Source organism: Morone saxatilis, unplaced genomic scaffold (assembly GCF_004916995.1).
Source record: "Morone saxatilis isolate NCDOM2014 unplaced genomic scaffold, NCSU_SB_2.0 Contig16, whole genome shotgun sequence".
NCBI classification, from domain to species: Eukaryota; Metazoa; Chordata; class Actinopteri; family Moronidae; genus Morone; species Morone saxatilis.
In genome coordinates this window covers 18,509,096-18,522,429 of record NW_023339718.1, presented here as the reverse complement: position 1 = coordinate 18,522,429, position 13,334 = coordinate 18,509,096, and the positions used below count along the sequence as shown (strand labels likewise).

General features: G+C 39.6%; 1 protein-coding gene across 1 annotated transcript in view; it reads right to left on the bottom strand.

The window, feature by feature from the left end:
• Positions 1-13,334, bottom strand: part of LOC118325739 (phospholipid-transporting ATPase ID-like) — a 204,037-nt gene that overhangs the window by 78,854 nt on the left and 111,849 nt on the right. The gene's annotated exons all lie outside the window — the stretch shown is intronic.

Here is a 13,334-nt window from a genome sequence, read left to right as displayed (position 1 = left end):
AGAGAGAGAAAGAGAAAGAGACAGAGATTAGTTCACACAAACAGATCTCCACCTCAGGGAAACACCCCACTCCCTCTCCTTCCTCCCTTTTTTCCCTTCTTGTCTTTTTTATTTCAGGTCTTTTCTTTTCTTCCATCTGATCACCTTGAAGGACTTATGGAGCAAAACATTTCCACTCCTCTTCCTCAGTCTCTGTTCCCATTCCACTCAAGCCGATCCTCCTGCTTGATTCTCAGTTTATAACCTTCTTTTGTTGTCTTTCTTCTTCATATTCCCCCTTCAGTTTGCTGTCAAGTCCCGTGAATCATAAATAAGTTACAGAGAGCTGGCACAAAACTGCACAAAGGCAACACAACAACACAAATATCTCTGATGGGCTTCCCTCTGTGAGTTGTTGCTTTATGTTTGACTTCATATCAGTAAAAAGATGTAATCTTTTTGCACTTTCCATGTTTTTCCTGCCTTTGAATCTATAAAGACATTTATTTGAACAGGGAGGCAGTAGCTGGAGTGAGAAAGGAACCTTTTACTTTTCAAATCAATTCAGGGACAAGCTGCTTATTAATACTTGTTAAGTCTGACTTAAAAGCATTAGGTGAAAGTTTTTGGTAAATGTCATAATGTTGAGTGTTAGAGAACCAACATTTCTAGATTTAAAACACAATTATACCCTTCAATTTTTTTTTTTCCAACAACAAATATTTTCCAACCACTTCAGTTAAATACAACAAAAACATCCATCCATCAACTTATTCATATTCTTAATTGAGTCCTACAAACCCAACCTTTTCTTTAAAGGAGTGAAAGAAAATCATTTAATAAAGATTTATCAGATATGAGCATCTGTGTCTTGAAAGAAGACGAATCAGCTTGGTTGTGTGGTAACAGGATAAAATATCAATACTTTTTTGTTCCTTTTTAAATATTACCTTAAAGACTCAATTACAGAGAAAAATGACTCAATAAACACACACACACACCAAATTTGCCATCCAGATCAATACCTTAACATCTTTGCAATAAAATGGAGGCAGAGAAAGAAGCTAGCCGCCTGAATGAACACTAACAGGTAATAGAAAAAGACAGCAACCAGTTTAACCTTGAGGAGACCCCTACTCAGTTTTGTTTAAGCCCATCAGAGCGATTACAGAATTTAGCTTTAGCCTGCTAATCTGCTCTAGATCCACATTAAATTGCTCCACAGGAGCCTGAGCAGATAGGGGTGTTTTTGTGGTTGTGCATTAATATAGAGCACAATCTCCTGAAGTATTTTGACTATTTTGTTTTGGCTCTGTACAGCAGCATATTGTGTTTGAAATTAAATAATGACTGTGAGGTTAGAATAGGCCTTCCAACTTTCAGCTTTAATTCGAGGGTGTTTACATCCACGTCGGGGGATTGAAACCCTTTTTATACATAACACCCCCAAGGGTAAGAAGGTCTACGAGTCCCACTGTTCACCAAATATGGATGTAAACAACCTCAAACACCCTTAAAGCTGAAAATTAGTACTTTAACCTCATATTCAACCCTGTCTCCAAACAATTAATTTCATATACAATTAATTGAACATATTACCATCCATGTTTTTTTTATCAATATATCAAGGTACTTTTATATTGAATGTGATATTCTGTATTTCTCTTACTGTAAACAAATCACATGGAATGAACAAAACCAACATGTGTTAGTACTTTTTTCAGCACATTCTAACTTTCCCATTCTGTCAGTGGCCTTTAGCTCCGAGCACATTGGTTCCTACTAAAAACACAAATCTTTTAAACTGGTTATGAAATGATTTCAAAGGCTAAATCATTTCCTAAAACAGATGGTTAGCGATGTTTTTAGCAAACTTTACTCAAATGTGCATTTTGGGGGGACTATTTTCAGCTGCGGATGAATCCATATTTGGTGTTCTAGCAAGTACTTCTTGTAGTATTTGCGGATTATAAAAGAAACACAGAATATCACCAGAATTAAAGTTCAATAACCAAAACATGTGAACACATGACATGAACCCCAGTCTCGAGCCTCATACAGGAACCCATTAGCTAGTTAGCTCAGTTAGCCGGACTGGGAGCTCATTGGAGCGCCGGGTCAGAAGTTTTGGTGTTTTCACCTCTAGCACAGGAACGTTGGGAGGAGGAGGTTTTCAGGCCCGGAGCAGGGGGATGCTGAAGGAAAGCAACACCGGAGTGGGGCGAGCGGGCAACAAAACAGGCTCAGCCGCCTCTATGCACCTCATACAGAGACAAAGAGAGCGAAGAGGACGGTAATGGAAGAAGCTAAGAAGTGAAAAAGAGAGAGTGACAGAGCAAGAAAGCCTTGGTGGTTGGCGAGAGCTTTGTGAACAGATGGTGAGCTGGTCTTCTTGCTGTTGCACTAGTGAGTAATATTAGCTTTGTGGACACGCTACTATTTTATTGTAATGTAATCCTAACATATAGATGTGTACAACTGCCCATATTTACAACAGTGGGGTATTAAGTGAATTGCACTCTGAATCTGTAGAAAAATACTAAATCTTACATGTTATTTTAATTGGCATTTCCATCCAACACTGTTATGTGAATATTAGAAATTGAACACATGAAAAAAAACAGCTGGTGGAGCTAATTCTCCAGTCTGGTGACCATAGCAGAAGATGGTGCAAATATCAAACCGACGAAAGCCATGCGTAAAACATGATGGAAATATGTCATTTATGTTTGTTTCGTATATTAATTTGAGGAATGTTACAGTTTCCTCATCAGTCTGCACGCATCTGATGTTTTTGCCAGCTGCAATTTTTAATCTCTTCAGTGGAAGCAGAGTGATGTTTAAATCACATGTTTCATATACATCATGATTAATTCAGTAGATCTGATTCCATTGGACTTCATGGCATTTTTCTTCTATCGATACACCAACTTTTCCACTCCCAGTTTTGCTAATTGCATTTTTTTTTAAAGTGCACATAAAAACGAGTGGATTGAAAATCTCTTGTTTCATTTAATTTGAAATCTGATATGTTAAAAAATACAGAGCCAAAACAACAGAAAACGCTATCCTAAGACAAAGCATGTATATTTATATTTGTGTGTGTGAATGTGTGTTTAATCTTATGTTGGTAGGTGGGCAGGGTGTGTGAATGTGTGTGACTGTGTGAGACTGTGAGGGTTGGAAATAAGTGACCGAATTAGAAGAAGCCCCCCATCTCTCTAAACAATGCTCCTCCACCAGCTGAAATATGGAGTGTACAAGCCTCTGTTATCACCATGTTACTGTTGAGGGCGGTGAGGACTTTTTTCTTTTTTTTCTGCAAAACAAAAAGCTGACCCCCTGTTGAGTTTCTCTGCGGGGGTGCACTCGTCGAGCCATCTTCCTCTCCCTCTGAGACCCCTGGGAGACGCTCAACCAGCCCTGCACCCCTCCTCGCCTCCTCCCTTGTTAGTTTTCATCACCCCCACCTTCCCTCAGTCTCTATCATCTCGTTTCTCTCCCTCCGAGGCTCCAGTTAACTATCTCTCTGATCTGCTGATCTGATCGCTTTCCCCCAAAAAACTATTTTCCTCTCCTTTTTTGTCATCTTCTCATTGTGTCCAGGTCTCCTTCCTGTCTCTATATCCCCTCTCCTCTCTTGCTGTCTTTCAACCTCCCCCCGACCCCAACCTGTAATCTCTCTCCACTGCCGCCTCAACCCTCTTCTTTTTACAACCTTTTCTTTTCCCTTCTCTCTTTTTTATTCTATGTTGTTTTTCTCTCCTTCTAAGCAGCAAAGCGATTTGGCGCTCGCTCGGGCCTGTGAGAAGACCCAGGGGGTTGGTTGCTCTATGAGGCGACATCTCTGAATAAATAAGCATGGGTAATTTGCTCCAAACCTGCAACTCCTCATTTTTTTCTTCTTCTTTTCACCCTCCCAATTCAGAGAGAGGAGATAAAGACACAATAAAATGGTGGGAGATCCTCGCAGAGGCTCATTATATGGATGTCAGTTAAGTTTTCTCACAGGGCTTTGTGACAGCTCGCTCAGCCCCACTCCACTCCATCTAGTTCTTTTCGGGGAAAATTATCTATATTACATTCCAGTTTCTCCAATGGCTGAGTATTTGGGTAAAACCAGTTTCATTTAAGGAAGTAATGAAGCACCAATTCTAGCTGAATTAAGGCAGATTATAAAGAATAAATTGCAAACCTTGTCGTACAGAACAAATAGCTATTAGCAGCATACTGCCTCACACACCCAGCCTATGTGCTGCTGATAAGGATTAAGCAAGTTATAAGCAATCGGCCTCCAAAAGGAGACATTTCATGCAATGAACTAGACGTGGTGTATCCATCCACTGGTTTAATTCTCTTTCTGTCGGGTACACACACACACAAACACACACTTCCAGATTCATGGCCTGAGGAGGGAGGTGTGTAAGCGCCAGGTCAACTGTGAACATCAGGAATTAATAATGCAGGACAGGAAGCTGCCCCTCCGACTACAAAGCTGTGCACTCCGACTCTGCGTCTCCGCGCCCCATCCCACCGCTGTGAGCTACATAACCCGACACAGACTGGGAAGAGACCCGCAGAGGTGCGTGCAGGGGAGGAAACCTGGCTTCCAAAACTGAGGTGAAAAACTATGACAAAGTAAATTGGGTAGAAGCAAACTGTGAGGAGATATAAAATGATAATGTTTATTCAGATTTTCACCTATTGATCACGTTAAACAGACCAGCTTAAGTAAACACCTTTTGTTAATCTTCCTTTGCAGGATCTCACAATTTTTGTCCAAAAATCACTGAATTTACAGCAGTCCTTTTGAAGAAATTGGCCTTTTTTTGTTATTTTGTGGTGTGTGTTGTTGTGTGTTGTGGTTTTGTGGTCAGTTGTAAAAGACAATAAATAACACAATAACACACTGATAATCAGAATGTGTAATTGTGTGAGAGTAAACACGAGTTTATTTCTTTGCAGCCAGCTTGTGAACTACGAGACTATAATCAGTGCCTTAAAATTAAAGATGGATCAACAGTGATGAATACACAGAGAATTATCACCCGACTCTGCAGTCCCATCAGCTCCAAAGAGCTTTATAGCCTCTTTCAGCTCCTTGTTTTAGTTCACTAGCAGCATTAGTCAGCTGTCTTCAGGAAAAAAAAAGCTCCAAAAACTGAAATAACAGACAGACAAATTTAGCAACTAGCTGGTGAGTATATGAAGCATTTAGCTGTTATAGCTTTACCAACATTCCCCTTGGGCTTTAGATTAGAAATGGTTGAAATATGGGAACTTGAAGAAGAGTGTTTGGCACAATAGATAGCCTGATGGCATCTGCTGCCAGACAAGAAAAGTTAAGGGGAAATAAAGTTCTCTCATTGTAGTTAAAATACAGTATGTTTGTGGTGACTGAGGCTTGAATTTTATTTGACTTTGGTTCATAAAAGTGGTTAGTATAGTATAGAGTATAGTATAGCGCTTGTCAAAGTTGCTCTTGCTGAAATCAAATAACTTCACCACCACCAACCTGTGTGTTGTGTCAATATCAGACCATGTTCTGTTTCTTTTGGGGTTTCTTTCTTAAAGTCTTTAAAAATATAAACATATGAAACCTATAAATCACAGAAAATGCAAAGTCTTTAAAAGAGAGACTCAACATCTTTATCAGCTGTCGGAGATTTGGACTGCCAAGTGTTGCTTACTTTTTAGCAAATTTATGTTGTAATGGTAATTCCCTTCATATGTTTCTTCTGCTGTGTTGTCCTTTATGTAACCAGCAGCACAGTCTTAGATAAGAAAACTAAATTTGTATTACTGCTTCACAGAGAAAATGAGCTGAAAACAGAATTTGTTTTAATGAATGTGGACTTATTCTACAAAGGAGGGAAAAATAATAGTAATAAGTATTAGTATTATTTTATTTTTTTCTATTGTGACTACATAAATATAAGTAGCGCATAATTACTAAAGTTAAACCAAATGAATTCACCGTATAATGCAAACTTTTATTACTTTTTGATAGGCATGCCTCCCTGGGACACAGAGATAGGACAACAGCATGATGAAAAGCCATACCCCTATGCCCACTGTCATGTGACACTGTAGCATTGAGTAACAGCCCCTCAAAATGTCTGTGCACGTCCCTGTGAGGAAATATGTGTCAGCCTCCTTCAAAATGACTGACAGAGTGCCCCCACGCCCCGATAGTGTGCGATACTTACTAGGACCCACTGCAAACATGAACTCAATAAATAGTTCCATCTATTAAAACTGCCCCAGGACCCCCAATACATTTGTATTTGTAAAAAACACTAATTAAAACAGAAACAGAAATCAATGATATGAAGTCATTAGGAACAAACTGACTGACAAAGTCATGAAAAATTGGAATGAGAGACTAAATCCTGTGAGACATGACAAAAAGTATGGGTCTGCAGATACCCCAGTCATTAGGATGAGGTTAGGTGCAGATGCGTTTTGTTTTCTGAGAAAGGGCACAAGCAGGATAAATCACTGCAGACGGTTTAGGCTTTAAATGTTTATTGCACTTAGAGGAAAGTGATTACAATAAAGGTTTTTGATAAATTGCCTGAACACTGTTAGGTCACAGTTTGTGCTCATTTAACAGATCTTTTTTGTAGAACTGAGATAAACAGCTGTTCACTCTCTGCACAGAAAATGCTCTCTGTGAACATTTGGCCACTTCTGGAGCCACTACACTCCCCATGTGTTGTCCACCATGACTCTCAGCTCTCTTCACAAGCTGCAGAAGGACAATTACCCGCTGATGAGTTATTTAGCTTCATCAGGCCAAACAGAGAGAACGGAGGATAATTAGCCAACAGTTGCCAGCTGGGACGTCAAACCTCTGCGCTCTTGATGTGTGCAGTCTTTGTTTCTGGGCTGAGAAAACTAAAAGAGCAGTGAGTGTAGGGAAGAGATCCAGCGAGAGGCTGTGATTGAATTCCGGTCTCTGCTTTGTGAAGACTCCAGTAATTTGAACAGAATAAGAACCAACTACTGCATGAGGGAGAGATTTTCAATTTCATGTAAATTGATATTTAATATAATATAAAATGAAACTGATAAAAGAAGAAATGAGAGATAAGATATCCTCATTGTTTGGGTGTTGCACTTTTCCAGAGATCATCTATGAGTTCAGCTTGAGAGTAAACACAGTGACGTCTTTTTCTTCGTATTTTCAGTTCATGAGGTTTGCATTTGTCCCTTTTCCAAACTGGTCCCTCCCTACTTGAACCTCACTGCATTGTCACTCCACGTGAACGATGTAGAGGGAAACAGGATGAATTAGGAAAAGAAGATCAAGATTCAAGTTCCGTTCATTCCAGTGAAAGTTGCTCATTGGGTGTGGATGCTGAAAGATTTCTTAAGGCCTTCTGCAGACCTCCTCTCAGGAGTGTGCTTGATTGACAGCTTCCTCACTCTCAGGAAATCAGTGAGTGAATATCCCAGTTCGACTTTGGTGAACTCCAGTAGCAAGTTGTCTTGACAGTGATGAACTTTGAGAGGACGGATGAAGCGATTGTAGTTTATTGGCTGAGCTGCACAATTCACTCTTGTATTGTCTGAGAAAAACGCCAATGGTTTGCAGACAGTTAGGAGTCTGGTACAAATACACTTTTTTGAGTAAACTGAACTTATTATCCCATTGAACAAAGTTTCAGGGGGGCCGAAAACAGAACAGTGGGGAGAAAATGGAAAAAATATCTGGAAGCTATTGTGACAGACTAGCCCTAGCCCAGTCAACACATCCAATGAGTTAATAGTTTACTCTCCAACTAGCCCTACAAGTATGTGACTGAGCTTCCCGCCTCACATAATTTACATGGATGAGCGAATGTCTATTTGTACTGTGAACACCACATTAGTAGGAACTCCCATAAGCCAATGACAAAAAATTTTCATTGTCAAAACACCTGTGTGGGAGTGGGTGGCTTTTAAGCACGGCACAACTATGGATACTGATATACGTGTTGCCCATCCAGCTGTCGAGTTTTATCATATGCCATTTGACTGCAAATACACATCTAATTTGCATATAATAAACTGTTTGCACTTGTTAATGGATACAGACAAATATACAAATTAGTGGTGCTCGTCACATCGCAGCCAAATTCATTCTTCTTTTCGCACAGTGGCCACAGTTGTTTGTGGGTAGTTTTGTTCATAGCAAAAAAATATACAAAGAGTAAAGCTTTATTGTTGTAGCAAATGAGACAGCTTGCTTCATTCTGAATTAACTGGTTCTGTCATTTAAAAGTCAGCCATGACAAGTGGCCAAGGGCTTGAATTCATTTGTCACCAAGTTCACCAAAAACTGCAATCGTCACAATTAGCTTAAAATGAATTGATTTATTGAGTTTATTTGCATTGTCATCCATTCATATGTGACCAGGAAGCATTTCCTTCCCTCAGTCCCTGTGCCTTCAAGTGGCATTAGAAATAAATCTGCTACTGCCTGTGATTTTTAACCAACTGCTGACTTGATGCATTTTAACTAAAACCTCAGCAGCAGAGTTAATGCAAGTGTGTCTGTGCACATGTACCGAAGTCTCAGAGTCTCAGACTAATTACCTGTCATGAGAGTAAATGGCTTCTCAGGAGAGTAAAAGAGACATTTTTGGCATTTTCACATACTCTAGGTGTGTTGAAGTGGCCTGGGACGTCAGAGCAGTGGAACCTCCAACTCCCACTATCAGTTAAACAGAGCCAGAGGCAAAATTATTAAATGTTCTTGACTCGCTTCAGCTCAAAGTCAAATAGATCATCGTTCTTCCTAAGTAGTAAAAATAATAAATATCTGCATGTATATGTTATCCACATTGGTGTGTGGCTGGCATGGTTCTGTATTTGTGCAGACATTTCAGCTCACTCGACACTGGGAGATATATTTTGTGCCTTGACTAAAAATATGTATGAAAACAAGCAGAAAAAATGAAGGTACAAAATCAGTGGTGACACCTTTTGTTACACTGACTCTGCGTGCACACACGTGTCTTCTTGACATCGCTGTCAGCGCATGTTGGTAGGGAATATGTGCTACATCCTAGAATAGATATGAACTGTCATCCAAAAAAAATCTGATTCAAGCAGCGATTCAGAACTGAGCACGAAGGCCTGCAGTGGGACTGTAGCCGCTCTGACACACAGATACACACACACACACACACACACAGACACACATCACAGACGAGGGTTTGGCGGCCTGTCAGTGAGCGTAAGTTTGCAAGACCAAAATAAGGAAAGACATAAGTGGGGAAGGAGGAGTGAGAGGTAAGAGACAAAAAGGATACCAATGCAAACTCCACAAAACTTAAGAGCAAGTAGAAATTTCCCTGCTCTTGTAAGCTGTTGTCCATCTTTTTCATGATTTCATCTAATTAAGCTCTGACTAAATTTCTCCTGCTTATTTCATGTTTTACTAACTTCACCTGCCTGAACACCAGCTTCCCATCAGTTGTCAGTAGCGGTATATACGTAAATGCTACTCAGACAACCCTCTGACACTTTGTCTCTAGGAGTTTCCATCCACCAGTTTTTATGAACATTTAACAAGTGGTGACACCAGAAGTTTTTGTTCACCCCTGGCTGAGGTGGAAAAGTTGGCAGAGAAAGAGATGTGATTAAAACCAAAGTGTATTTTTTCAAATACACTTTGTTGTTTTGGTGTTGCTGCTTGTAGTCAAAGCATTCATGCATGCTGCCACTCACTCCGATTGTGTCACCAGAAACCCCAAAAGGTTTTTGGGGGTTTTAAGGGTATATGTTTCACCAACATCACTGAACCTTGGTTGCCTGTCATCAATAATCTCCAAAGCAGCTGATGAAAATAAAATGGTTACAGGGTGGATCAGAGGAGATAAATTTGTTCATCCATTAATTAAATCATGAATTAATGTACCAAGGCTGAGTCCTTGCTGCAGCGGCCATGGGTTTGGCCCTTTGCTGTGCGTCATTCCCTCTCTCTTCCCCTTTCCTGGCACTCATCTGCTGTTACTATCAATTAAAGGCAATAAAAAAATATTTCAAAATCACAAATGCCATCTTAGGTTGAATCAATGAAATGCCGTGTAATTCATGCTTTTTATTTTTTACTTTGACAACCATAGCCAAATGGCTAACTTTCAGCTGCCGTTCCTCTGCTAGATGTCAGATGTTTTAATGGGAATTTATAACTTCTGTTGCTTTGTTACTTTGCCTTGTATAGCAACAATTGTATTTTTGTGCTTCAACATTGCAAGTTTGTATATAAGACTTGTTACTCATGCCAGTTTCCTCAGTTTTCGCAACCCATCACAGAAGAGGAACATTGATTTTGCTGATCTACGTTGTTCAGGGTTGCCAGCTTCCGTGCTTTTGGCACAACACACACACTTCCGGGCTCTGTCACGCAACCCAAACAAATGCCATAACCATCATGGAGCGAACTATGAAGTCACTCCTTAATGAAAAAATATAGTTTATAAAGTCTAGGACAATACCTGAACATCAAACTATTTCCACATTTCAGCACTGCAATTGGCCCATAAAGTGCTGCCATCACACTGCAGCAGGAACAATAATTGCGTCTCCAAAGAGAGGCGCTGTGCACAATAGACATACATGACACAGCAGCAGTAACTTCATTAATTATTTAAATCTTCTGACATGGCAGAAAATTAATTAACCCTCAGGCAATAGTCATTTCCTCTGCAGTAATATTTTTTTCTGTTGTGTCAAGGTGACATTACAGGGAGTTTGCATTTTCTTCCTCACTGTCTCACGATGTTAACAGCAGTGTTGTTATTGTGCATCCACAAATGAAATCGGTAAATGTAAAAAATAACAAGACAGCAGATAGTATTAATGAAAACAATTTTATTATACTATAAGATATGGCTGTTGCTCCATTCAGAATATAAGAAAAACAAAAACAAATGCAACATGTTGGTGCGAGAGAGAGACTAGCTGATCTTTGAGCCAGACAGAGATTCATCATCAAAGCAATTTACATTTTCAAATCAACGTCAAATCACAAATGTGGTGGTGGGCTCCAAAATCTCACATTGGGGCCCAAAAATGCAAACATCAGTGCTGTTTAAAGACTAACCACAACCAACATGTGAGTATCATAAATGTGCTGGCCATTTGCCTTTCTTCTATCTTTTAAATGATGGGATGACTTTAATCTTATAATGTTTAATTACAAACTTGAAATTCACATTGAAAAGCAGGAAACAGCAACATCTGGCTGGCACTAAAAATGAACCACTGAAAGAGATTTGTAGCAAAGTGGTTCTATATACTGATTGGAAACATAGTCTATAGGGAAAATGCAATTACTTGGTTTTTGGTGAACACATGGGTTCAAAGTCACACATGTTTTCTTTATAATGTGTTTTTGCTCAGTCAGTGCAGCTACAGATATCAGAGCTTTTGTTTTTACAGCATGAAAATCCAGCACTGTAAATACTGACTCTGACACATTTCTGTCTGTATTAGTGTGTCAGTTGTGTGTTTTTACACCAGAGCTAACATGCAAAAACTGAAATTTAACATCCCAGCTTGACAGACTTCATCTTTTTTTAAGGTGTCTGTTCATTTCAAGTTTGCTTTAACACAGAGAAGTTTGACTAACAAGTATAAAACATTTGAAGTTTAAAGTCAGCTAATACAAATCATAAAACAATATTCTCTCTCTTTCTCTCTCACCCACACTGGTATGTGGCCATGAAGACAGTTTTTTGACATATTTGCCATATCTGAGATGTCTGCCTCCTCCATGATACAATGCAGGAATTTTGTCTATGGTGCTCAAACAATGTCTGTTTCTTTACAGACCTAATAATCAAGAGTTTTCATTCAGTTTTAAGGAACATGTCTTTGGTAGAAGTAGTTGTCTGTGGTTTGGGTGCAGTGACCCATTCAACACTTTATATAAACAGCAACACACTAGACAAAATCACTGAATTTCACTAAAAGCTATACTTAGATAAAGTCCAGTTATGCTGAAATAAACACTTCACTTGGTGGTGTTTGTAGTTATTTCCCACATGTCATCATGGACTACCTTAGTGAAGTAACCTCAAGAAACTAGCAAACATTTTTATTTACTTGACTTTGTAGTTACTCCACTGTAATCACTGTCCCACTGTAAGTCCCATTGAAAGACCAGAACTAACAATGTGTCTGTTGTCCAAATCACTTGTATATGGTAAAAGTTCACAAACATACAGTGTCACTTTTTTAAATGGCTAAGTAATTTCCTTGGGCTTGGTTTTGAAACTTTAAGATCAAGACGTGTTGGTGCTGGAGTAATAGCTGACGACACAATCGTGGAATGTAGCTCAAAATGAAGCTTAGATGATGTGTTTAGCCAATATGGGATATTTTTATTTCAGAAATATTTTAAAGGGAGTTTAATAACAAGCATTTGTTGGTGGTGTTTGTGCTGGACGTAACATTTACGGTCTTCCGAGCATGTTGCATGATTTTGCTTGGCAGGTCTGTTGTCTTATTGAAGTGTCTTGATGTATTCTCTGTTACTCTTTTCTATCATGACATGAGGTCAGGTGGCTTAGCTTATGGTACACTACTGAATCCCATGTTCCTAGATTTCGAAGCAAATGCTTCAAGGACAAATTGGAACTGTTGTATTTGCATGTAGGCAGTTCTGGGTACATGACAGGCCTGAGTGTGGTGCCTCCAGCCAAAAGTGTGGGAGCTGGCACCCTGGAACAAGTGTCATAACAGCGCACATCGTCTCGCTCTCTCTGTCGCGTCGGCGTGAGGAAACTGGCATGAGTGACGCTTCATATACAAACTTGCAGATAGTGGAGAGTACGGAAATCAATTGTGCTGTACAAGCGAGATTACAAAGGCAATCAGAAGGATTTGACGTATCTATTGAGGACAGCAGCTGAAAGTTTGTCAGAGAGGTTACATAAAAGCATAAATTCATTGTGATGAATTCTTATCTTATATTCTACCGCGCACCCCACACTAAATGTATCGTTGTTTATACTTTCTTCTCTGTAGAGTATCTATTTCAGCAGAAAGGTTAGGTAAGTGATCTATTGTTTTCACTCTCCTCTCTTTTTATTCTTGTAGTAAAGTCTTGTAGTATCTTATTATTCTGTGCCTCCAAAGGAATCAGTGCAGGCACATTTTGCCTGGGTGACTTGTTCCTTCAGTTACAGATGAACATGGTCACTGTAGGTTGCGTTCCAGTCAACTCTCTCTCTCACAGAAGAACACACCACAGCCACAAACACCACACACAACACACACACAGCCAACACAACACACACACGATCCTGCTGGCACTTGTTCCAACAACTGCACGATTTGAGCCACGATAGGGAATT